This window comes from Pristiophorus japonicus, unplaced genomic scaffold (genome assembly GCF_044704955.1).
Source record: "Pristiophorus japonicus isolate sPriJap1 unplaced genomic scaffold, sPriJap1.hap1 HAP1_SCAFFOLD_94, whole genome shotgun sequence".
NCBI classification, from domain to species: domain Eukaryota; kingdom Metazoa; phylum Chordata; class Chondrichthyes; family Pristiophoridae; genus Pristiophorus; species Pristiophorus japonicus.
In genome coordinates this window covers 980881-1005211 of record NW_027254868.1, presented here as the reverse complement: position 1 = coordinate 1005211, position 24331 = coordinate 980881, and the positions used below count along the sequence as shown (strand labels likewise).

The 24331-nt window shown below is 44.4% G+C and overlaps 1 protein-coding gene and 21 non-coding genes across 22 annotated transcripts in view; 1 reads left to right on the top strand and 21 right to left on the bottom strand.

Annotated features, from left to right (window-relative positions):
• The window catches only part of LOC139257944 (zinc finger protein 850-like), a gene marked incomplete at its 5' end in the record, with an annotated part of 812458 nt that overhangs the window by 455804 nt on the left and 332323 nt on the right, over positions 1-24331 (top strand). The window lies entirely within an intron of this gene.
• On the bottom strand, positions 786-858 carry trnaf-gaa (transfer RNA phenylalanine (anticodon GAA)). Its single transcript has one exon. It is a non-coding gene; the product is annotated as a tRNA-Phe (tRNA).
• Positions 2061-2132, bottom strand: trnae-uuc (transfer RNA glutamic acid (anticodon UUC)). The gene has a single exon. It is a non-coding gene; the product is annotated as a tRNA-Glu (tRNA).
• Positions 3049-3121, bottom strand: trnaf-gaa (transfer RNA phenylalanine (anticodon GAA)). The gene has a single exon. It is a non-coding gene; the product is annotated as a tRNA-Phe (tRNA).
• trnae-uuc (transfer RNA glutamic acid (anticodon UUC)) lies at positions 4324-4395 on the bottom strand. The gene has a single exon. It is a non-coding gene; the product is annotated as a tRNA-Glu (tRNA).
• Positions 5311-5383, bottom strand: trnaf-gaa (transfer RNA phenylalanine (anticodon GAA)). Its single transcript has one exon. It is a non-coding gene; the product is annotated as a tRNA-Phe (tRNA).
• Positions 6586-6657, bottom strand: trnae-uuc (transfer RNA glutamic acid (anticodon UUC)). Its single transcript has one exon. It is a non-coding gene; the product is annotated as a tRNA-Glu (tRNA).
• trnaf-gaa (transfer RNA phenylalanine (anticodon GAA)) lies at positions 7573-7645 on the bottom strand. Its single transcript has one exon. It is a non-coding gene; the product is annotated as a tRNA-Phe (tRNA).
• On the bottom strand, positions 8846-8917 carry trnae-uuc (transfer RNA glutamic acid (anticodon UUC)). Its single transcript has one exon. It is a non-coding gene; the product is annotated as a tRNA-Glu (tRNA).
• trnaf-gaa (transfer RNA phenylalanine (anticodon GAA)) lies at positions 9833-9905 on the bottom strand. Its single transcript has one exon. It is a non-coding gene; the product is annotated as a tRNA-Phe (tRNA).
• trnae-uuc (transfer RNA glutamic acid (anticodon UUC)) lies at positions 11108-11179 on the bottom strand. The gene has a single exon. It is a non-coding gene; the product is annotated as a tRNA-Glu (tRNA).
• On the bottom strand, positions 12095-12167 carry trnaf-gaa (transfer RNA phenylalanine (anticodon GAA)). The gene has a single exon. It is a non-coding gene; the product is annotated as a tRNA-Phe (tRNA).
• Positions 13368-13439, bottom strand: trnae-uuc (transfer RNA glutamic acid (anticodon UUC)). Its single transcript has one exon. It is a non-coding gene; the product is annotated as a tRNA-Glu (tRNA).
• On the bottom strand, positions 14355-14427 carry trnaf-gaa (transfer RNA phenylalanine (anticodon GAA)). The gene has a single exon. It is a non-coding gene; the product is annotated as a tRNA-Phe (tRNA).
• Positions 15629-15700, bottom strand: trnae-uuc (transfer RNA glutamic acid (anticodon UUC)). Its single transcript has one exon. It is a non-coding gene; the product is annotated as a tRNA-Glu (tRNA).
• trnaf-gaa (transfer RNA phenylalanine (anticodon GAA)) lies at positions 16619-16691 on the bottom strand. The gene has a single exon. It is a non-coding gene; the product is annotated as a tRNA-Phe (tRNA).
• Positions 17893-17964, bottom strand: trnae-uuc (transfer RNA glutamic acid (anticodon UUC)). The gene has a single exon. It is a non-coding gene; the product is annotated as a tRNA-Glu (tRNA).
• Positions 18882-18954, bottom strand: trnaf-gaa (transfer RNA phenylalanine (anticodon GAA)). Its single transcript has one exon. It is a non-coding gene; the product is annotated as a tRNA-Phe (tRNA).
• trnae-uuc (transfer RNA glutamic acid (anticodon UUC)) lies at positions 20156-20227 on the bottom strand. Its single transcript has one exon. It is a non-coding gene; the product is annotated as a tRNA-Glu (tRNA).
• Positions 21143-21215, bottom strand: trnaf-gaa (transfer RNA phenylalanine (anticodon GAA)). The gene has a single exon. It is a non-coding gene; the product is annotated as a tRNA-Phe (tRNA).
• Positions 22418-22490, bottom strand: trnae-uuc (transfer RNA glutamic acid (anticodon UUC)). The gene has a single exon. It is a non-coding gene; the product is annotated as a tRNA-Glu (tRNA).
• trnaf-gaa (transfer RNA phenylalanine (anticodon GAA)) lies at positions 23406-23478 on the bottom strand. The gene has a single exon. It is a non-coding gene; the product is annotated as a tRNA-Phe (tRNA).

Sequence of the window (24331 nt, the reverse complement as noted above, 5' to 3'; positions counted from 1 at the left end):
AGACATGTCCGCGCAATCACAGCGTTAAGTGCGCCTAGGCTTCCACTGAAATCCATTTCATTCTCTCCTTTTTCCGGGAATTTTCACTCTCGGTACCGTGTGAACATTTCATTTGGTGCTTTTGTCCTGAACTGCAGCCTTTTGCCCATCTCCGGGCGACAGAACCGTTCTAAATGTCTGTTCTGCTTATAACCATTGACGGGAACAGGTCTCCAGTTCAGCGGTTATCAGCAAAGCAAGAAACACGTCTAAACAGAAAGTTGTGCTCTGCACACCGTCGGCAAAGAAGCAATGGCTGTTATTCCAAATAATTGCCATCCTTTGGGATTCCGTGTGGATTTGTTTCGTTATGAAGATTTGATTGTAAAAGTTACTACTAACCGAATAAAAATTATGAAAAATTGGGATGGCCCATATGGGGATCGGGCCCGCGCTCTTGGCTTTATTAATACCACGCCCTAAACGACCGATTTAACCGGCAACAAAATGCCCCAGGGCTGCGTGAAAGCCCAGCCTGAGATGATTTTGTATCCGGCACACACTGGGTGATAGAGTTACTGCATAAGAATTGAACACATCGCATCGCTAAAACATTGTTCACTCTTCATATACAAAACTGGGAAAGTATAAATAGAAAGTAACAGAAAAAGAGCGCTGAATCTAAAAAAAATCATGTCGAAAATTAGTATCACGCAACCACTGAACAGCCCATCCCTCAAGCACTGTCTCGATATCAAACCAGCTTCTCCCCTTAAAATGAAGGAAACGCAAAATCACAAGATTATTGCCGAAACCCGGGATTGAACCAGGGACCTTTAGATCTTCAGTCTAACGCTCTCCCAACTGAGCTATTTCGGCCCGACAGAAAACGAAGCAAAACTTTCTCACACCTTTTTGAAAGAAAACTTAAACCCCGGAAGGAATTGCCCCGCACACTCAGTCCTCATTTCGGGGCAATGAGCTCCGGATGTGTTCATGTAATGTATAATGATATTGAAAATCTTTATGCTCATGTTAACTTATCATTGCCCACGATCCAGGCTCTCTCTGATTCCGGTATTGTGCACGTTGCTAAGTTGAAAATTTGCATTTTTCCGCACTGGCAATGAATTGACTGATCGCCGGGCTGTGATCAGCTCGGTTTGTTATGGTGATGCCGCGCATGAACGTACATGGAAGAATAATGATCATTTTGATTGTTCTCACAATGCACTTAAATGTTGGCAAACCGTACAGTGTCAATCAGCAATTGTAGTTCCATATGTTCATTTAATATTCTGCTGAAGTGTTCATAAAGACACAAAGATTGCACACCAGGCTAGATCTCACAGTGCTGAAGACACAGTGAAATATACTGGAGAGTTTATAACTGTTTCAGAACATAACATGTCAGCAAAATTCCCTCTTCTGTTCTCGGCACTGATGGGTTGTGAAAGGGAGACGGGCCGAAGTCCTATTGAGCCGCACTGACCCCGAGCCAAAGTGAAATTAAAGCAGGTTCAGTCCTTAGCAGTGATATGATGAAGAGAGATAAGAGTCGCGAATCAACGTTAGTGATGGTGAATCTCGGTTAGATCAAAAACTCCATGAATTCTCTGCCGGGAAATTCAGATCTTGGAAATCGCCTGTGAACGCTAAACATTGATATGCAGTCAGCCAATTTTCAATATAGAAGGAGCCCAGGCCAAATAAATGCTCAAGGATAAATTATCAGTGCCCATGGTCCAGGCATTCCCTGATTCCAGTCTTCCACACGTTGCGAAGTTTAAAATGCTGAATATTTCCACAGTGGCAATGCATTGATTGATGATAAGCCCGAGTGCTGTGGCGCAAATAGGTACCTGGAAGACTAAAGATAGCCATGATTGGCAAAATTTACGTTGTCTATCAGCAATTGGAGTTCCACTTGTTGAGCGAGATCTTGTCATTTAGTGCAGATTTTAAAACAGAAGTGTATGTTGTATCATGACACGCTGCTGATGGTTGGGGCAACAACAGCGAGGTGAGCTGCAAGCTTCTTCAGGAACAGCATTGCATTTCGAAGCATCGCAAATACAATGTTCCCTGACCGGGAATCGAACCCGGGCCGCGGCGGTGAAAGCGCCGAATCCTAACCACTAGACCACCAGGGAAGCTGCTGCAAATGTCTGTGCCAGCAAGCAGACCTACCCAGTCTTTCCTCCTTGCTGTTTCGAAATTCTCATCACATTCGCGCCAGGGAAATCTGTTCGCAGCAAATGGCAGTTTTTCTGGAGAACACCAAAGACATGTCCGCGCAATCACAGCGTTAAGTGCGCCTAGGCTTCCACTGAAATCCATTTCATTCTCTCCTTTTTCCGGGAATTTTCACTCTCGGTACCGTGTGAACATTTCATTTGGTGCTTTTGTCCTGAACTGCAGCCTTTTGCCCATCTCCGGGCGACAGAACCGTTCTAAATGTCTGTTCTGCTTATAACCATTGACGGGAACAGGTCTCCAGTTCAGCGGTTATCAGCAAAGCAAGAAACACGTCTAAACAGAAAGTTGTGCTCTGCACACCGTCGGCAAAGAAGCAATGGCTGTTATTCCAAATAATTGCCATCCTTTGGGATTCCGTGTGGATTTGTTTCGTTATGAAGATTTGATTGTAAAAGTTACTACTAACCGAATAAAAATTATGAAAAATTGGGATGGCCCATATGGGGATCGGGCCCGCGCTCTTGGCTTTATTAATACCACGCCCTAAACGACCGATTTAACCGGCAACAAAATGCCCCAGGGCTGCGTGAAAGCCCAGCCTGAGATGATTTTGTATCCGGCACACACTGGGTGATAGAGTTACTGCATAAGAATTGAACACATCGCATCGCTAAAACATTGTTCACTCTTCATATACAAAACTGGGAAAGTATAAATAGAAAGTAACAGAAAAAGAGCGCTGAATCTAAAAAAAATCATGTCGAAAATTAGTATCACGCAACCACTGAACAGCCCATCCCTCAAGCACTGTCTCGATATCAAACCAGCTTCTCCCCTTAAAATGAAGGAAACGCAAAATCACCAGATTATTGCCGAAACCCGGGATTGAACCAGGGACCTTTAGATCTTCAGTCTAACGCTCTCCCAACTGAGCTATTTCGGCCCGACAGAAAACGAAGCAAAACTTTCTCACACCTTTTTGAAAGAAAACTTAAACCCCGGAAGGAATTGCCCCGCACACTCAGTCCTCATTTCGGGGCAATGAGCTCCGGATGTGTTCATGTAATGTATAATGATATTGAAAATCTTTATGCTCATGTTAACTTATCATTGCCCACGATCCAGGCTCTCTCTGATTCCGGTATTGTGCACGTTGCTAAGTTGAAAATTTGCATTTTTCCGCACTGGCAATGAATTGACTGATCGCCGGGCTGTGATCAGCTCGGTTTGTTATGGTGATGCCGCGCATGAACGTACATGGAAGAATAATGATCATTTTGATTGTTCTCACAATGCACTTAAATGTTGGCAAACCGTACAGTGTCAATCAGCAATTGTAGTTCCATATGTTCATTTAATATTCTGCTGAAGTGTTCATAAAGACACAAAGATTGCACACCAGGCTAGATCTCACAGTGCTGAAGACACAGTGAAATATACTGGAGAGTTTATAACTGTTTCAGAACATAACATGTCAGCAAAATTCCCTCTTCTGTTCTCGGCACTGATGGGTTGTGAAAGGGAGACGGGCCGAAGTCCTATTGAGCCGCACTGACCCCGAGCCAAAGTGAAATTAAAGCAGGTTCAGTCCTTAGCAGTGATATGATGAAGAGAGATAAGAGTCGCGAATCAACGTTAGTGATGGTGAATCTCGGTTAGATCAAAAACTCCATGAATTCTCTGCCGGGAAATTCAGATCTTGGAAATCGCCTGTGAACGCTAAACATTGATATGCAGTCAGCCAATTTTCAATATAGAAGGAGCCCAGGCCAAATAAATGCTCAAGGATAAATTATCAGTGCCCATGGTCCAGGCATTCCCTGATTCCAGTCTTCCACACGTTGCGAAGTTTAAAATGCTGAATATTTCCACAGTGGCAATGCATTGATTGATGATAAGCCCGAGTGCTGTGGCGCAAATAGGTACCTGGAAGACTAAAGATAGCCATGATTGGCAAAATTTACGTTGTCTATCAGCAATTGGAGTTCCACTTGTTGAGCGAGATCTTGTCATTTAGTGCAGATTTTAAAACAGAAGTGTATGTTGTATCATGACACGCTGCTGATGGTTGGGGCAACAACAGCGAGGTGAGCTGCAAGCTTCTTCAGGAACAGCATTGCATTTCGAAGCATCGCAAATACAATGTTCCCTGACCGGGAATCGAACCCGGGCCGCGGCGGTGAAAGCGCCGAATCCTAACCACTAGACCACCAGGGAAGCTGCTGCAAATGTCTGTGCCAGCAAGCAGACCTACCCAGTCTTTCCTCCTTGCTGTTTCGAAATTCTCATCACATTCGCGCCAGGGAAATCTGTTCGCAGCAAATGGCAGTTTTTCTGGAGAACACCAAAGACATGTCCGCGCAATCACAGCGTTAAGTGCGCCTAGGCTTCCACTGAAATCCATTTCATTCTCTCCTTTTTCCGGGAATTTTCACTCTCGGTACCGTGTGAACATTTCATTTGGTGCTTTTGTCCTGAACTGCAGCCTTTTGCCCATCTCCGGGCGACAGAACCGTTCTAAATGTCTGTTCTGCTTATAACCATTGACGGGAACAGGTCTCCAGTTCAGCGGTTATCAGCAAAGCAAGAAACACGTATAAACAGAAAGTTGTGCTCTGCACACCGTCGGCAAAGAAGCAATGGCTGTTATTCCAAATAATTGCCATCCTTTGGGATTCCGTGTGGATTTGTTTCGTTATGAAGATTTGATTGTAAAAGTTACTACTAACCGAATAAAAATTATGAAAAATTGGGATGGCCCATATGGGGATCGGGCCCGCGCTCTTGGCTTTATTAATACCACGCCCTAAACGACCGATTTAACCGGCAACAAAATGCCCCAGGGCTGCGTGAAAGCCCAGCCTGAGATGATTTTGTATCCGGCACACACTGGGTGATAGAGTTACTGCATAAGAATTGAACACATCGCATCGCTAAAACATTGTTCACTCTTCATATACAAAACTGGGAAAGTATAAATAGAAAGTAACAGAAAAATAGCGCTGAATCTAAAAACAATCATGTCGAAAATTAGTATCACTCAACCACTGAACAGCCCATCCCTCAAGCACTGTCTCGATATCAAACCAGCTTCTCCCCTTAAAATGAAGGAAACGCAAAATCACCAGATATTGCCGAAACCCGGGATTGAACCAGGGACCTTTAGATCTTCAGTCTAACGCTCTCCCAACTGAGCTATTTCGGCCCGACAGAAAACGAAGCAAAACTTTCTCACACCTTTTTGAAAGAAAACTTAAACCCCGGAAGGAATTGCCCCGCACACTCAGTCCTCATTTCGGGGCAATGAGCTCCGGATGTGTTCATGTAATGTATAATGATATTGAAAATCTTTATGCTCATGTTAACTTATCATTGCCCACGATCCAGGCTCTCTCTGATTCCGGTATTGTGCACGTTGCTAAGTTGAAAATTTGCATTTTTCCGCACTGGCAATGAATTGACTGATCGCCGGGCTGTGATCAGCTCGGTTTGTTATGGTGATGCCGCGCATGAACGTACATGGAAGAATAATGATCATTTTGATTGTTCTCACAATGCACTTAAATGTTGGCAAACCGTACAGTGTCAATCAGCAATTGTAGTTCCATATGTTCATTTAATATTCTGCTGAAGTGTTCATAAAGACACAAAGATTGCACACCAGGCTCGATCTCACAGTGCTGAAGACACAGTGAAATATACTGGAGAGTTTATAACTGTTTCAGAACATAACATGTCAGCAAAATTCCCTCTTCTGTTCTCGGCACTGATGGGTTGTGAAAGGGAGACGGGCCGAAGTCCTATTGAGCCGCACTGACCCCGAGCCAAAGTGAAATTAAAGCAGGTTCAGTCCTTAGCAGTGATATGATGAAGAGAGATAAGAGTCGCGAATCAACGTTAGTGATGGTGAATCTCGGTTAGATCAAAAACTCCATGAATTCTCTGCCGGGAAATTCAGATCTTGGAAATCGCCTGTGAACGCTAAACATTGATATGCAGTCAGCCAATGTTCAATATAGAAGGAGCCCAGGCCAAATGAATGCTCAAGGATAAATTATCAGTGCCCATGGTCCAGGCATTCCCTGATTCCAGTCTTCCACACGTTGCGAAGTTTAAAATGCTGAATATTTCCACAGTGGCAATGCATTGATTGATGATAAGCCCGAGTGCTGTGGCGCAAATAGGTACCTGGAAGACTAAAGATAGCCATGATTGGCAAAATTTACGTTGTCTATCAGCAATTGGAGTTCCACTTGTTGAGCGAGATCTTGTCATTTAGTGCAGATTTTAAAACAGAAGTGTATGTTGTATCATGACACGCTGCTGATGGTTGGGGCAACAACAGCGAGGTGAGCTGCAAGCTTCTTCAGGAACAGCATTGCATTTCGAAGCATCGCAAATACAATGTTCCCTGACCGGGAATCGAACCCGGGCCGCGGCGGTGAAAGCGCCGAATCCTAACCACTAGACCACCAGGGAAGCTGCTGCAAATGTCTGTGCCAGCAAGCAGACCTACCCAGTCTTTCCTCCTTGCTGTTTCGAAATTCTCATCACATTCGCGCCAGGGAAATCTGTTCGCAGCAAATGGCAGTTTTTCTGGAGAACACCAAAGACATGTCCGCGCAATCACAGCGTTAAGTGCGCCTAGGCTTCCACTGAAATCCATTTCATTCTCTCCTTTTTCCGGGAATTTTCACTCTCGGTACCGTGTGAACATTTCATTTGGTGCTTTTGTCCTGAACTGCAGCCTTTTGCCCATCTCCGGGCGACAGAACCGTTCTAAATGTCTGTTCTGCTTATAACCATTGACGGGAACAGGTCTCCAGTTCAGCGGTTATCAGCAAAGCAAGAAACACGTATAAACAGAAAGTTGTGCTCTGCACACCGTCGGCAAAGAAGCAATGGCTGTTATTCCAAATAATTGCCATCCTTTGGGATTCCGTGTGGATTTGTTTCGTTATGAAGATTTGATTGTAAAAGTTACTACTAACCGAATAAAAATTATGAAAAATTGGGATGGCCCATATGGGGATCGGGCCCGCGCTCTTGGCTTTATTAATACCACGCCCTAAACGACCGATTTAACCGGCAACAAAATGCCCCAGGGCTGCGTGAAAGCCCAGCCTGAGATGATTTTGTATCCGGCACACACTGGGTGATAGAGTTACTGCATAAGAATTGAACACATCGCATCGCTAAAACATTGTTCACTCTTCATATACAAAACTGGGAAAGTATAAATAGAAAGTAACAGAAAAATAGCGCTGAATCTAAAAAAAATCATGTCGAAAATTAGTATCACTCAACCACTGAACAGCCCATCCCTCAAGCACTGTCTCGATATCAAACCAGCTTCTCCCCTTAAAATGAAGGAAACGCAAAATCACCAGATATTGCCGAAACCCGGGATTGAACCAGGGACCTTTAGATCTTCAGTCTAACGCTCTCCCAACTGAGCTATTTCGGCCCGACAGAAAACGAAGCAAAACTTTCTCACACCTTTTTGAAAGAACACTTAAACCCCGGAAGGAATTGCCCCGCACACTCAGTCCTCATTTCGGGGCAATGAGCTCCGGATGTGTTCATGTAATGTATAATGATATTGAAAATCTTTATGCTCATGTTAACTTATCATTGCCCACGATCCAGGCTCTCTCTGATTCCGGTATTGTGCACGTTGCTAAGTTGAAAATTTGCATTTTTCCGCACTGGCAATGAATTGACTGATCGCCGGGCTGTGATCAGCTCGGTTTGTTATGGTGATGCCGCGCATGAACGTACATGGAAGAATAATGATCATTTTGATTGTTCTCACAATGCACTTAAATGTTGGCAAACCGTACAGTGTCAATCAGCAATTGTAGTTCCATATGTTCATTTAATATACTGCTGAAGTGTTCATAAAGACACAAAGATTGCACACCAGGCTCGATCTCACAGTGCTGAAGACACAGTGAAATATGCTGGAGAGTTTATAACTGTTTCAGAACATAACATGTCAGCAAAATTCCCTCTTCTGTTCTCGGCACTGATGGGTTGTGAAAGGGAGACGGGCCGAAGTCCTATTGAGCCGCACTGACCCCGAGCCAAAGTGAAATTAAAGCAGGTTCAGTCCTTAGCAGTGATATGATGAAGAGAGATAAGAGTCGCGAATCAACGTTAGTGATGGTGAATCTCGGTTAGATCAAAAACTCCATGAATTCTCTGCCGGGAAATTCAGATCTTGGAAATCGCCTGTGAACGCTAAACATTGATATGCAGTCAGCCAATGTTCAATATAGAAGGAGCCCAGGCCAAATGAATGCTCAAGGATAAATTATCAGTGCCCATGGTCCAGGCATTCCCTGATTCCAATCTTCCACACGTTGCGAAGTTTAAAATGCTGAATATTTCCACAGTGGCAATGCATTGATTGATGATAAGCCCGAGTGCTGTGGCGCAAATAGGTACCTGGAAGACTAAAGATAGCCATGATTGGCAAAATTTACGTTGTCTATCAGCAATTGGAGTTCCACTTGTTGAGCGAGATCTTGTCATTTAGTGCAGATTTTAAAACAAGTGTATGTTGTATCATGACACGCTGCTGATGGTTGGGGCAACAACAGCGAGGTGAGCTGCAAGCTTCTTCAGGAACAGCATTGCATTTCGAAGCATCGCAAATACAATGTTCCCTGACCGGGAATCGAACCCGGGCCGCGGCGGTGAAAGCGCAGAATCCTAACCACTAGACCACCAGGGAAGCTGCTGCAAATGTCTGTGCCAGCAAGCAGACCTACCCAGTCTTTCCTCCTTGCTGTTTCGAAATTCTCATCACATTCGCGCCAGGGAAATCTGTTCGCAGCAAATGGCAGTTTTTCTGGAGAACACCAAAGACATGTCCGCGCAATCACAGCGTTAAGTGCGCCTAGGCTTCCACTGAAATCCATTTCATTCTCTCCTTTTTCCGGGAATTTTCACTCTCGGTACCGTGTGAACATTTCATTTGGTGCTTTTGTCCTGAACTGCAGCCTTTTGCCCATCTCCGGGCGACAGAACCGTTCTAAATGTCTGTTCTGCTTATAACCATTGACGGGAACAGGTCTCCAGTTCAGCGGTTATCAGCAAAGCAAGAAACACGTATAAACAGAAAGTTGTGCTCTGCACACCGTCGGCAAAGAAGCAATGGCTGTTATTCCAAATAATTGCCATCCTTTGGGATTCCGTGTGGATTTGTTTCGTTATGAAGATTTGATTGTAAAAGTTACTACTAACCGAATAAAAATTATGAAAAATTGGGATGGCCCATATGGGGATCGGGCCCGCGCTCTTGGCTTTATTAATACCACGCCCTAAACGACCGATTTAACCGGCAACAAAATGCCCCAGGGCTGCGTGAAAGCCCAGCCTGAGATGATTTTGTATCCGGCACACACTGGGTGATAGAGTTACTGCATAAGAATTGAACACATCGCATCGCTAAAACATTGTTCACTCTTCATATACAAAACTGGGAAAGTATAAATAGAAAGTAACAGAAAAATAGCGCTGAATCTAAAAAAAATCATGTCGAAAATTAGTATCACGCAACCACTGAACAGCCCATCCCTCAAGCACTGTCTCGATATCAAACCAGCTTCTCCCCTTAAAATGAAGGAAACGCAAAATCACCAGATATTGCCGAAACCCGGGATTGAACCAGGGACCTTTAGATCTTCAGTCTAACGCTCTCCCAACTGAGCTATTTCGGCCCGACAGAAAACGAAGCAAAACTTTCTCACACCTTTTTGAAAGAAAACTTAAACCCCGGAAGGAATTGCCCCGCACACTCAGTCCTCATTTCGGGGCAATGAGCTCCGGATGTGTTCATGTAATGTATAATGATATTGAAAATCTTTATGCTCATGTTAACTTATCATTGCCCACGATCCAGGCACTCTCTGATTCTGGTATTGTGCACGTTGCTAAGATGAAAATTTGCATTTTTCCGCACTGGCAATGAATTGACTGATCGCCGGGCTGTGATCAGCTCGGTTTGTTAGGGTGATGCCGCGCATGAACGTACATGGAAGAATAATGATCATTTTGATTGTTCTCCCACTGCACTTAAATGTTGGCAAACCGTACAGTGTCAATCAGCAATTGTAGTTCCATATGTTCATTTAATATTCTGCTGAAGTGTTCATAAAGACACAAAGATTGCACACCAGGCTAGATCTCACAGTGCTGAAGACACAGTGAAATATACTGGAGAGTTTATAACTGTTTCAGAACATAACATGTCAGCAAAATTCCCTCTTCTGTTCTCGGCACTGATGGGTTGTGAAAGGGAGACGGGCCGAAGTCCTATTGAGCCGCACTGACCCCGAGCCAAAGTGAAATTAAAGCAGGTTCAGTCCTTAGCAGTGATATGATGAAGAGAGATAAGAGTCGCGAATCAACGTTAGTGATGGTGAATCTCGGTTAGATCAAAAACTCCATGAATTCTCTGCCGGGAAATTCAGATCTTGGAAATCGCCTGTGAACGCTAAACATTGATATGCAGTCAGCCAATGTTCAATATAGAAGGAGCCCAGGCCAAATGAATGCTCAAGGATAAATTATCAGTGCCCATGGTCCAGGCATTCCCTGATTCCAGTCTTCCACACGTTGCGAAGTTTAAAATGCTGAATATTTCCACAGTGGCAATGCATTGATTGATGATAAGCCCGAGTGCTGTGGCGCAAATAGGTACCTGGAAGACTAAAGATAGCCATGATTGGCAAAATTTACGTTGTCTATCAGCAATTGGAGTTCCACTTGTTGAGCGAGATCTTGTCATTTAGTGCAGATTTTAAAACAGAAGTGTATGTTGTATCATGACACGCTGCTGATGGTTGGGGCAACAACAGCGAGGTGAGCTGCAAGCTTCTTCAGGAACAGCATTGCATTTCGAAGCATCGCAAATACAATGTTCCCTGACCGGGAATCGAACCCGGGCCGCGGCGGTGAAAGCGCCGAATCCTAACCACTAGACCACCAGGGAAGCTGCTGCAAATGTCTGTGCCAGCAAGCAGACCTACCCAGTCTTTCCTCCTTGCTGTTTCGAAATTCTCATCACATTCGCGCCAGGGAAATCTGTTCGCAGCAAATGGCAGTTTTTGTGGAGAACACCAAAGACATGTCCGCGCAATCACAGCGTTAAGTGCGCCTAGGCTTCCACTGAAATCCATTTCATTCTCTCCTTTTTCCGGGAATTTTCACTCTCGGTACCGTGTGAACATTTCATTTGGTGCTTTTGTCCTGAACTGCAGCCTTTTGCCCATCTCCGGGCGACAGAACCGTTCTAAATGTCTGTTCTGCTTATAACCATTGACGGGAACAGGTCTCCAGTTCAGCGGTTATCAGCAAAGCAAGAAACACGTATAAACAGAAAGTTGTGCTCTGCACACCGTCGGCAAAGAAGCAATGGCTGTTATTCCAAATAATTGCCATCCTTTGGGATTCCGTGTGGATTTGTTTCGTTATGAAGATTTGATTGTAAAAGTTACTACTAACCGAATAAAAATTATGAAAAATTGGGATGGCCCATATGGGGATCGGGCCCGCGCTCTTGGCTTTATTAATACCACGCCCAAAACGACCGATTTAACCGGCAACAAAATGCCCCAGGGCTGCGTGAAAGCCCAGCCTGAGATGATTTTGTATCCGGCACACACTGGGTGATAGAGTTACTGCATAAGAATTGAACACATCGCATCGCTAAAACATTGTTCACTCTTCATATACAAAACTGGGAAAGTATAAATAGAAAGTAACAGAAAAATAGCGCTGAATCTAAAAAAAATCATGTCGAAAATTAGTATCACTCAACCACTGAACAGCCCATCCCTCAAGCACTGTCTCGATATCAAACCAGCTTCTCCCCTTAAAATGAAGGAAACGCAAAATCACCAGATATTGCCGAAACCCGGGATTGAACCAGGGACCTTTAGATCTTCAGTCTAACGCTCTCCCAACTGAGCTATTTCGGCCCGACAGAAAACGAAGCAAAACTTTCTCACACCTTTTTGAAAGAACACTTAAACCCCGGAAGGAATTGCCCCGCACACTCAGTCCTCATTTCGGGGCAATGAGCTCCGGATGTGTTCATGTAATGTATAATGATATTGAAAATCTTTATGCTCATGTTAACTTATCATTGCCCACGATCCAGGCTCTCTCTGATTCCGGTATTGTGCACGTTGCTAAGTTGAAAATTTGCATTTTTCCGCACTGGCAATGAATTGACTGATCGCCGGGCTGTGATCAGCTCGGTTTGTTATGGTGATGCCGCGCATGAACGTACATGGAAGAATAATGATCATTTTGATTGTTCTCACAATGCACTTAAATGTTGGCAAACCGTACAGTGTCAATCAGCAATTGTAGTTCCATATGTTCATTTAATATTCTGCTGAAGTGTTCATAAAGACACAAAGATTGCACACCAGGCTCGATCTCACAGTGCTGAAGACACAGTGAAATATGCTGGAGAGTTTATAACTGTTTCAGAACATAACATGTCAGCAAAATTCCCTCTTCTGTTCTCGGCACTGATGGGTTGTGAAAGGGAGACGGGCCGAAGTCCTATTGAGCCGCACTGACCCCGAGCCAAAGTGAAATTAAAGCAGGTTCAGTCCTTAGCAGTGATATGATGAAGAGAGATAAGAGTCGCGAATCAACGTTAGTGATGGTGAATCTCGGTTAGATCAAAAACTCCATGAATTCTCTGCCGGGAAATTCAGTTCTTGGAAATCGCCTGTGAACGCTAAACATTGATATGCAGTCAGCCAATGTTCAATATAGAAGGAGCCCAGGCCAAATGAATGCTCAAGGATAAATTATCAGTGCCCATGGTCCAGGCATTCCCTGATTCCAATCTTCCACACGTTGCGAAGTTTAAAATGCTGAATATTTCCACAGTGGCAATGCATTGATTGATGATAAGCCCGAGTGCTGTGGCGCAAATAGGTACCTGGAAGACTAAAGATAGCCATGATTGGCAAAATTTACGTTGTCTATCAGCAATTGGAGTTCCACTTGTTGAGCGAGATCTTGTCATTTAGTGCAGATTTTAAAACAAGTGTATGTTGTATCATGACACGCTGCTGATGGTTGGGGCAACAACAGCGAGGTGAGCTGCAAGCTTCTTCAGGAACAGCATTGCATTTCGAAGCATCGCAAATACAATGTTCCCTGACCGGGAATCGAACCCGGGCCGCGGCGGTGAAAGCGCCGAATCCTAACCACTAGACCACCAGGGAAGCTGCTGCAAATGTCTGTGCCAGCAAGCAGACCTACCCAGTCTTTCCTCCTTGCTGTTTCGAAATTCTCATCACATTCGCGCCAGGGAAATCTGTTCGCAGCAAATGGCAGTTTTTCTGGAGAACACCAAAGACATGTCCGCGCAATCACAGCGTTAAGTGCGCCTAGGCTTCCACTGAAATCCATTTCATTCTCTCCTTTTTCCGGGAATTTTCACTCTCGGTACCGTGTGAACATTTCATTTGGTGCTTTTGTCCTGAACTGCAGCCTTTTGCCCATCTCCGGGCGACAGAACCGTTCTAAATGTCTGTTCTGCTTATAACCATTGACGGGAACAGGTCTCCAGTTCAGCGGTTATCAGCAAAGCAAGAAACACGTATAAACAGAAAGTTGTGCTCTGCACACCGTCGGCAAAGAAGCAATGGCTGTTATTCCAAATAATTGCCATCCTTTGGGATTCCGTGTGGATTTGTTTCGTTATGAAGATTTGATTGTAAAAGTTACTACTAACCGAATAAAAATTATGAAAAATTGGGATGGCCCATATGGGGATCGGGCCCGCGCTCTTGGCTTTATTAATACCACGCCCTAAACGACCGATTTAACCGGCAACAAAATGCCCCAGGGCTGCGTGAAAGCCCAGCCTGAGATGATTTTGTATCCGGCACACACTGGGTGATAGAGTTACTGCATAAGAATTGAACACATCGCATCGCTAAAACATTGTTCACTCTTCATATACAAAACTGGGAAAGTATAAATAGAAAGTAACAGAAAAATAGCGCTGAATCTAAAAAAAATCATGTCGAAAATTAGTATCACGCAACCACTGAACAGCCCATCCCTCAAGCACTGTCTCGATATCAAACCAGCTTCTCCCCTTAAAATGAAGGAAACGCAAAATCACCAGATATTGCCGAAACCCGGGATTGAACCAGGGACCTTTAGATCTTCAGTCTAACGCTCTCCCAACTGAGCTATTTCGGCCCGACAGAAAACGAAGCAAAACTTTCTCACACCTTTTTGAAAGAAAACTTAAACCCCGGAAGGAATTGCCCCGCACACTCAGTCCTCATTTCGGGGCAATGAGCTCCGGATGTGTTCATGTAATGTATAATGATATTGAAAATCTTTATGCTCATGTTAACTTATCATTGCCCACGATCCAGGCACTCTCTGATTCCGGTATTGTGCACGTTGCTAAGTTGAAAATTTGCATTTTTCCGCACTGGCAATGAATTGACTGATCGCCGGGCTGTGATCAGCTCGGTTTGTTAGGGTGATGCCGCGCATGAACGTACATGGAAGAATAATGATCATTTTGATTGTTCTCACAATGCACTTAAATGTTGGCAAACCGTACAGTGTCAATCAGCAATTGTAGTTCCATATGTTCATTTAATATTCTGCTGAAGTGTTCATAAAGATACAAAGATTGCACCCCAGGCTAGATCTCACAGTGCTGAAGACACAGTGAAATATACTGGAGAGTTTATAACTGTTTCAGAACATAACATGTCAGCAAAATTCCCTCTTCTGTTCTCGGCACTGATGGGTTGTGAAAGGGAGACGGGCCGAAGTCCTATTGAGCCGCACTGACCCCGAGCCAAAGTGAAATTAAAGCAGGTTCAGTCCTTAGCAGTGATATGATGAAGAGAGATAAGAGTCGCGAATCAACGTTAGTGATGGTGAATCTCGGTTAGATCAAAAACTCCATGAATTCTCTGCCGGGAAATTCAGATCTTGGAAATCGCCTGTGAACGCTAAACATTGATATGCAGTGAGCCAATGTTCAATATAAAGGAGCCCAGGCCAAATGAATGCTCAAGGATAAATTATCAGTGCCCATGGTCCAGGCATTCCCTGATTCCAGTCTTCCACACGTTGCGAAGTTTAAAATGCTGAATATTTCCACAGTGGCAATGCATTGATTGATGATAAGCCCGAGTGCTGTGGCGCAAATAGGTACCTGGAAGACTAAAGATAGCCATGATTGGCAAAATTTACGTTGTCTATCAGCAATTGGAGTTCCACTTGTTGAGCGAGATCTTGTCATTTAGTGCAGATTTTAAAACAGAAGTGTCTGTTGTGTCATGACACGCTGCTGATGGTTGGGGCAACAACAGCGAGGTGAGCTGCAAGCTTCTTCAGGAACAGCATTGCATTTCGAAGCACCGCAAATACAATGTTCCCTGACCGAGAATCGAACCCGGGCCGCGGCGGTGAAAGCGCCGAATCCTAACCACTAGACCACCAGGGAAGCTGCTGCAAATGTCTGTGCCAGCAAGCAGACCTACCCAGTCTTTCCTCCTTGCTGTTTCGAAATTCTCATCACATTCGCGCCAGGGAAATCTGTTCGCAGCAAATGGCAGTTTTTGTGGAGAACACCAAAGACATGTCCGCGCAATCACAGCGTTAAGTGCGCCTAGGCGTCCACTGAAATCCATTTCATTCTCTCCTTTTTCCGGGAATTATCACTCTCGGTACCGTGTGAACATTTCATTTGGTGCTTTTGTCCTGAACTGCAGCCTTTTGCCCATCTCCGGGCGACAGAACCGTTCTAAATGTCTGTTCTGCTTATAACCATTGACGGGAACAGGTCTCCAGTTCAGCGGTTATCAGCAAAGCAAGAAACACGTATAAACAGAAAGTTGTGCTCTGCACACCGTCGGCAAAGAAGCAATGGCTGTTATTCCAAATAATTGCCATCCCTTGGGATTCCGTGTGGATTTGTTTCGTTATGAAAATTTGATTGTAAAAGTTACGACTAACCGAATAAAAATTATGAAAAATTGGGATGGCCCATATGGTGATCGGGCCCGCGCTCTTGGCTTTATTAATACCACGCCCAAAACGACCGATTTAACCGGCAACAAAATGCCCCAGGGCTGCGTGAATTCCCCCGCCTGAGATGATTTTGTATCCGGCACACACTGGGTGATAGAGTTACTGCATAAGAATTGAACACATCGCATCGCTAAAACATTGTTCACTCTTCATATAGAAAACTGGGCAGAGTATAAATAGAAAGTAACAGAAAAAGAGCACTGAATCTAAAAAAAAATCATGTCGAAAATTAGTATCACGCAACCGCTGAACAGCCCATCCCTCAAGCACTGTCTCGATATCAAACCAGCTTCTCCCCTTAAAATGAAGGAAACGCAAAATCACCAGATATTGCCGAAACCCGGGATTGAACCAGGGACCTTTAGATCTTCAGTCTAACGCTCTCCCAACTGAGCTATTTCGGCCCGACAGAAAACGAAGCAAAACTTTCTCACACCGTTTTGAAAGAAAACTTAAACCCCGGAAGGAATGGCCCCGCACACTCAGTCCTCATTTCGGGGCAATGAGCTCCGGATGTGTTCATGTAATGTATAATGATATTGAAAATCTTTATGCTCATGTTAACTTATCATTGCCCACGATCCAGGCACTCTCTGATTCCGGTATCGTGCACGTTGCTAAGTTGAAAATTTGCATTTTTCCGCACTGGCAATGAATTGACTGATCGCCGGGCTGTGATCAGCTCGGTTTGTTAGGGTGATGCCGCGCATGAACGTACATGGAAGAATAATGATCATTTTGATTGTTCTCACAATGCACTTAAATGTTGGCAAACCGTACAGTGTCAATCAGCAATTGTAGTTCCATATGTTCATTTAATATTCTGCTGAAGTGTTCATAAAGATACAAAGATTGCACCCCAGGCTAGATCTCACAGTGCTGAAGACACAGTGAAATATACTGGAGAGTTTATAACTGTTTCAGAACATAACATGTCAGCAAAATTCCCTCTTCTGCTCTCGGCACTGATGGGTTGTGAAAGGGAGACGGGCCGAAGTCCTATTGAGCCGCACTGACCCCGAGCCAAAGTGAAATTAAAGCAGGTTCAGTCCTTAGCAGTGATATGATGAAGAGAGATAAGAGTCGCGAATCAACGTTAGTGATGGTGAATCTCGGTTAGATCAAAAACTCCATGAATTCTCTGCCGGGAAATTCAGATCTTGGAAATCGCCTGTGAACGCTAAACATTGATATGCAGTGAGCCAATGTTCAATATAAAGGAGCCCAGGCCAAATGAATGCTCAAGGATAAATTATCAGTGCCCATGGTCCAGGCATTCCCTGATTCCAGTCTTCCACACGTTGCGAAGTTTAAAATGCTGAATATTTCCACAGTGGCAATGCATTGATTGATGATAAGCCCGAGTGCTGTGGCGCAAATAGGTACCTGGAAGACTAAAGATAGCCATGATTGGCAAAATTTACGTTGTCTATCAGCAATTGGAGTTCCACTTGTTGAGCGAGATCTTGTCATTTAGTGCAGATTTTAAAACAGAAGTGTCTGTTGTGTCATGACACGCTGCTGATGGTTGGGGCAACAACAGCGAGGTGAGCTGCAAGCTTCTTCAGGAACAGCATTGCATTTCGAAGCATCGCAAATACAATGTTCCCTGACCGGGAATCGAACGCGGGCCGCGGCGGTGAAAGCGCCAAATCCTAACCACTAGACCACCAGGGAAGCTGCTGCAAATGTCTGTGCCAGCAAGCAGACCTACCCAGTCTTTCCTCCTTGCTGTTTCGAAATTCTCATCACATTCGCGCCAGGGAAATCTGTTCGCAGCAAATGGCAGTTTTTGTGGAGAACACCAAAGACATGTCCGCGCAATCACAGCGTTAAGTGCGCCTAGGCTTCCACTGAAATCCATTTCATTCTCTCCTTTTTCCGGGAATTATCACTCTCGGTACCGTGTGAACATTTCATTTGGTGCTTTTGTCCTGAACTGCAGCCTTTTGCCCATCTCCGGGCGACAGAACCGTTCTAAATGTCTGTTCTGCTTATAACCATTGACGGGAACAGGTCTCCAGTTCAGCGGTTATCAGCAAAGCAAGAAACACGTATAAACAGAAAGTTGTGCTCTGCACACCGTCGGCAAAGAAGCAATGGCTGTTATTCCAAATAATTGCCATCCCTTGGGATTCCGTGTGGATTTGTTTCGTTATGAAGATTTGATTGTAAAAGTTACTACTAACCGAATAAAAATTATGAAAAATTGGGATGGCCCATATGGTGATCGGGCCCGCGCTCTTGGCTTTATTAATACCACGCCCAAAACGACCGATTTAACCGGCAACAAAATGCCCCAGGGCTGCGTGAAAGCCCAGCCTGAGATGATTTTGTATCCGGCACACACTGGGTGATAGAGTTGCTGCATAAGAATTGAACACATCGCATCGCTAAAACATTGTTCACTCTTCATATAGAAAACTGGGCAGAGTATAAATAGAAATTAACAGAAAAAGAGCTCTGAATCTAAAAAAAAATCATGTCGAAAATTAGTATCACGCAACCGCTGAACAGCCCATCCCTCAAGCACTGTCTCGATATCAAACCAGCTTCTCCCCTTAAAATGAAGGAAACGCAAAATCACCAGATATTGCCGAAACCCGGGATTGAACCAGGGACCTTTAGATCTTCAGTCTAACGCTCTCCCAACTGAGCTATTTCGGCCCGACAGAAAACGAAGCAAAACTTTCTCACACCGTTTTGAAAGAAAACTTAAACCCCGGAAGGAATTGCCCCGCACACTCAGTCCTCATTTCGGGGCAATGAGCTCCGGATGTGTTCATGTAATGTATAATGATATTGAAAATCTTTATGCTCATGTTAACTTATCATTGCCCACGATCCAGGCACTCTCTGATTCCGGTATCGTGCACGTTGCTAAGTTGAAAATTTGCATTTTTCCGCACTGGCAATGAATTGACTGATCGCCGGGCTGTGATCAGCTCGGTTTGTTAGGGTGATGCCGCGCATGAACGTACATGGAAGAATAATGATCATTTTGATTGTTCTCACAATGCACTTAAATGTTGGCAAACCGTACAGTGTCAATCAGCAATTGTAGTTCCATATGTTCATTTAATATTCTGCTGAAGTGTTCATAAAGATACAAAGATTGCACCCCAGGCTAGATCTCACAGTGCTGAAGACACAGTGAAATATACTGGAGAGTTTATAACTGTTTCAGAACATAACATGTCAGCAAAATTCCCTCTTCTGTTCTCGGCACTGATGGGTTGTGAAAGGGAGACGGGCCGAAGTCCTATTGAGCCGCACTGACCCCGAGCCAAAGTGAAATTAAAGCAGGTTCAGTCCTTAGCAGTGATATGATGAAGAGAGATAAGAGTCGCGAATCAACGTTAGTGATGGTGAATCTCGGTTAAATCAAAAACTCCATGAATTCTCTGCCGGGAAATTCAGATCTTGGAAATCGCCTGTGAACGCTAAACATTGATATGCAGTGAGCCAATGTTCAATATAAAGGAGCCCAGGCCAAATGAATGCTCAAGGATAAATTATCAGTGCCCATGGTCCAGGCATTCCCTGATTCCAGTCTTCCACACGTTGCGAAGTTTAAAATGCTGAATATTTCCACAGTGGCAATGCATTGATTGATGATAAGCCCGAGTGCTGTGGCGCAAATAGGTACCTGGAAGACTAAAGATAGCCATGATTGGCAAAATTTACGTTGTCTATCAGCAATTGGAGTTCCACTTGTTGAGCGAGATCTTGTCATTTAGTGCAGATTTTAAAACAGAAGTGTCTGTTGTGTCATGACACGCTGCTGATGGTTGGGGCAACAACAGCGAGGTGAGCTGCAAGCTTCTTCAGGAACAGCATTGCATTTCGAAGCACCGCAAATACAATGTTCCCTGACCGGGAATCGAACCCGGGCCGCGGCGGTGAAAGCGCCGAATCCTAACCACTAGACCACCAGGGAAGCTGCTGCAAATGTATCTGCCAGCAAGCAGACCTACCCAGTCTTTCCTCCTTGCTGTTTCGAAATTCTCATCACATTCGCGCCAGGGAAATCTGTTCGCAGCAAATGGCAGTTTTTGTGGAGAACACCAAAGACATGTCCGCGCAATCACAGCGTTAAGTGCGCCTAGGCTTCCACTGAAATCCATTTCATTCTCTCCTTTTTCCGGGAATTTTCACTCTCGGTACCGTGTGAACATTTCATTTGGTGCTTTTGTCCTGAACTGCAGCCTTTTGCCCATCTCCGGGCGACAGAACCGTTCTAAATGTCTGTTCTGCTTATAACCATTGACGGGAACAGGTCTCCAGTTCAGCGGTTATCAGCAAAGCAAGAAACACGTATAAACAGAAAGTTGTGCTCTGCACACCGTCGGCAAAGATGCAATGGCTGTTATTCCAAATAATTGCCATCCTTTGGGATTCCGTGTGGATTTGTTTCGTTATGAAGATTTGATTGTAAAAGTTACTACTAACCGAATAAAAATTATGAAAAATTGGGATGGCCCATATGGGGATCGGGCCCGCGCTCTTGGCTTTATTAATACCACGCCCTAAACGACCGATTTAACCGGCAACAAAATGCCCCAGGGCTGCGTGAAAGCCCAGCCTGAGATGATTTTGTATCCGGCACACACTGGGTGATAGAGTTACTGCATAAGAATTGAACACATCGCATCGCTAAAACATTGTTCACTCTTCATATACAAAACTGGGAAAGTATAAATAGAAAGTAACAGAAAAAGAGCGCTGAATCTAAAAAAAATCATGTCGAAAATTAGTATCACGCAACCACTGAACAGCCCATCCCTCAAGCACTGTCTCGATATCAAACCAGCTTCTCCCCTTAAAATGAAGGAAACGCAAAATCACCAGATATTGCCGAAACCCGGGATTGAACCAGGGACCTTTAGATCTTCAGTCTAACGCTCCCCCAACTGAGCTATTTCGGCCCGACAGAAAACGAAGCAAAACTTTCTCACACCTTTTTGAAAGAAAACTTAAACCCCGGAAGGAATTGCCCCGCACACTCAGTCCTCATTTCGGGGCAATGAGCTCCGGATGTGTTCATGTAATGTATAATGATATTGAAAATCTTTATGCTCATGTTAACTTATCATTGCCCACGATCCAGGCACTCTCTGATTCCGGTATTGTGCACGTTGCTAAGATGAAAATTTGCATTTTTCCGCACTGGCAATGAATTGACTGATCGCCGGGCTGTGATCAGCTCGGTTTGTTAGGGTGATGCCGCGCATGAACGTACATGGAAGAATAATGATCATTTTGATTGTTCTCCCACTGCACTTAAATGTTGGCAAACCGTACAGTGTCAATCAGCAATTGTAGTTCCATATGTTCATTTAATATTCTGCTGAAGTGTTCATAAAGACACAAAGATTGCACACCAGGCTAGATCTCACAGTGCTGAAGACACAGTGAAATATACTGGAGAGTTTATAACTGTTTCAGAACATAACATGTCAGCAAAATTCCCTCTTCTGTTCTCGGCACTGATGGGTTGTGAAAGGGAGACGGGCCGAAGTCCTATTGAGCCGCACTGACCCCGAGCCAAAGTGAAATTAAAGCAGGTTCAGTCCTTAGCAGTGATATGATGAAGAGAGATAAGAGTCGCGAATCAACGTTAGTGATGGTGAATCTCGGTTAGATCAAAAACTCCATGAATTCTCTGCCGGGAAATTCAGATCTTGGAAATCGCCTGTGAACGCTAAACATTGATATGCAGTGAGCCAATGTTCAATATAGAAGGAGCCCAGGCCAAATGAATGCTCAAGGATAAATTATCAGTGCCCATGGTCCAGGCATTCCCTGATTCCAGTCTTCCACACGTTGCGAATTTTAAAATGCTGAATATTTCCACAGTGGCAATGCATTGATTGATGATAAGCCCGAGTGCTGTGGCGCAAATAGGTACCTGGAAGACTAAAGATAGCCATGATTGGCAAAATTTACGTTGTCTATCAGCAATTGGAGTTCCACTTGTTGAGCGAGATCTTGTCATTTAGTGCAGATTTTAAAACAGAAGTGTCTGTTGTATCATGACACGCTGCTGATGGTTGGGGCAACAACAGCGAGGTGAGCTGCAAGCTTCTTCAGGAACAGCATTGCATTTCGAAGCACCGCAAATACAATGTTCCCTGACCGGGAATCGAACCCGGGCCGCGGCGGGTGAAAGCGCCGAATCCTAACCACTAGACCACCAGGGAAGCTGTTGCAAATGTCTGTGCCAGCAAGCAGACCAACCCAGTCTTTCCTCCTTGCTGTTTCGAAATTCTCATCACATTCGCGCCAGGGAAATCTGTTCGCAGCAAATGGCAGTTTTTCTGGAGAACACCAAAGACATGTCCGCGCAATCACAGCGTTAAGTGCGCCTAGGCTTCCACTGAAATCCATTTCATTCTCTCCTTTTTCCGGGAATTTTCACTCTCGGTACCGTGTGAACATTTCATTTGGTGCTTTTGTCCTGAACTGCAGCCTTTTGCCCATCTCCGGGCGACAGAACCGTTCTAAATGTCTGTTCTGCTTATAACCATTGACGGGAACAGGTCTCCAGTTCAGCGGTTATCAGCAAAGCAAGAAACACGTATAAACAGAAAGTTGTGCTCTGCACACCGTCGGCAAAGAAGCAATGGCTGTTATTCCAAATAATTGCCATCCTTTGGGATTCCGTGTGGATTTGTTTCGTTATGAAGATTTGATTGTAAAAGTTACTACTAACCGAATAAAAATTATGAAAAATTGGGATGGCCCATATGGGGATCGGGCCCGCGCTCTTGGCTTTATTAATACCACGCCCTAAACGACCGATTTAACCGGCAACAAAATGCCCCAGGGCTGCGTGAAAGCCCAGCCTGAGATGATTTTGTATCCGGCACACACTGGGTGATAGAGTTACTGCATAAGAATTGAACACATCGCATCGCTAAAACATTGTTCACTCTTCATATACAAAACTGGGAAAGTATAAATAGAAAGTAACAGAAAAAGAGCGCTGAATCTAAAAAAAATCATGTCGAAAATTAGTATCACGCAACCACTGAACAGCCCATCCCTCAAGCACTGTCTCGATATCAAACCAGCTTCTCCCCTTAAAATGAAGGAAACGCAAAATCACCAGATATTGCCGAAACCCGGGATTGAACCAGGGACCTTTAGATCTTCAGTCTAACGCTCCCCCAACTGAGCTATTTCGGCCCGACAGAAAACGAAGCAAAACTTTCTCACACCTTTTTGAAAGAAAACTTAAACCCCGGAAGGAATTGCCCCGCACACTCAGTCCTCATTTCGGGGCAATGAGCTCCGGATGTGTTCATGTAATGTATAATGATATTGAAAATCTTTATGCTCATGTTAACTTATCATTGCCCACGATCCAGGCACTCTCTGATTCCGGTATTGTGCACGTTGCTAAGATGAAAATTTGCATTTTTCCGCACTGGCAATGAATTGACTGATCGCCGGGCTGTGATCAGCTCGGTTTGTTAGGGTGATGCCGCGCATGAACGTACATGGAAGAATAATGATCATTTTGATTGTTCTCCCACTGCACTTAAATGTTGGCAAACCGTACAGTGTCAATCAGCAATTGTAGTTCCATATGTTCATTTAATATTCTGCTGAAGTGTTCATAAAGACACAATGATTGCACACCAGGCTAGATCTCACAGTGCTGAAGACACAGTGAAATATACTGGAGAGTTTATAACTGTTTCAGAACATAACATGTCAGCAAAATTCCCTCTTCTGTTCTCGGCACTGATGGGTTGTGAAAGGGAGACGGGCCGAAGTCCTATTGAGCCGCACTGACCCCGAGCCAAAGTGAAATTAAAGCAGGTTCAGTCCTTAGCAGTGATATGATGAAGAGAGATAAGAGTCGCGAATCAACGTTAGTGATGGTGAATCTCGGTTAGATCAAAAACTCCATGAATTCTCTGCCGGGAAATTCAGATCTTGGAAATCGCCTGTGAACGCTAAACATTGATATGCAGTGAGCCAATGTTCAATATAGAAGGAGCCCAGGCCAAATGAATGCTCAAGGATAAATTAT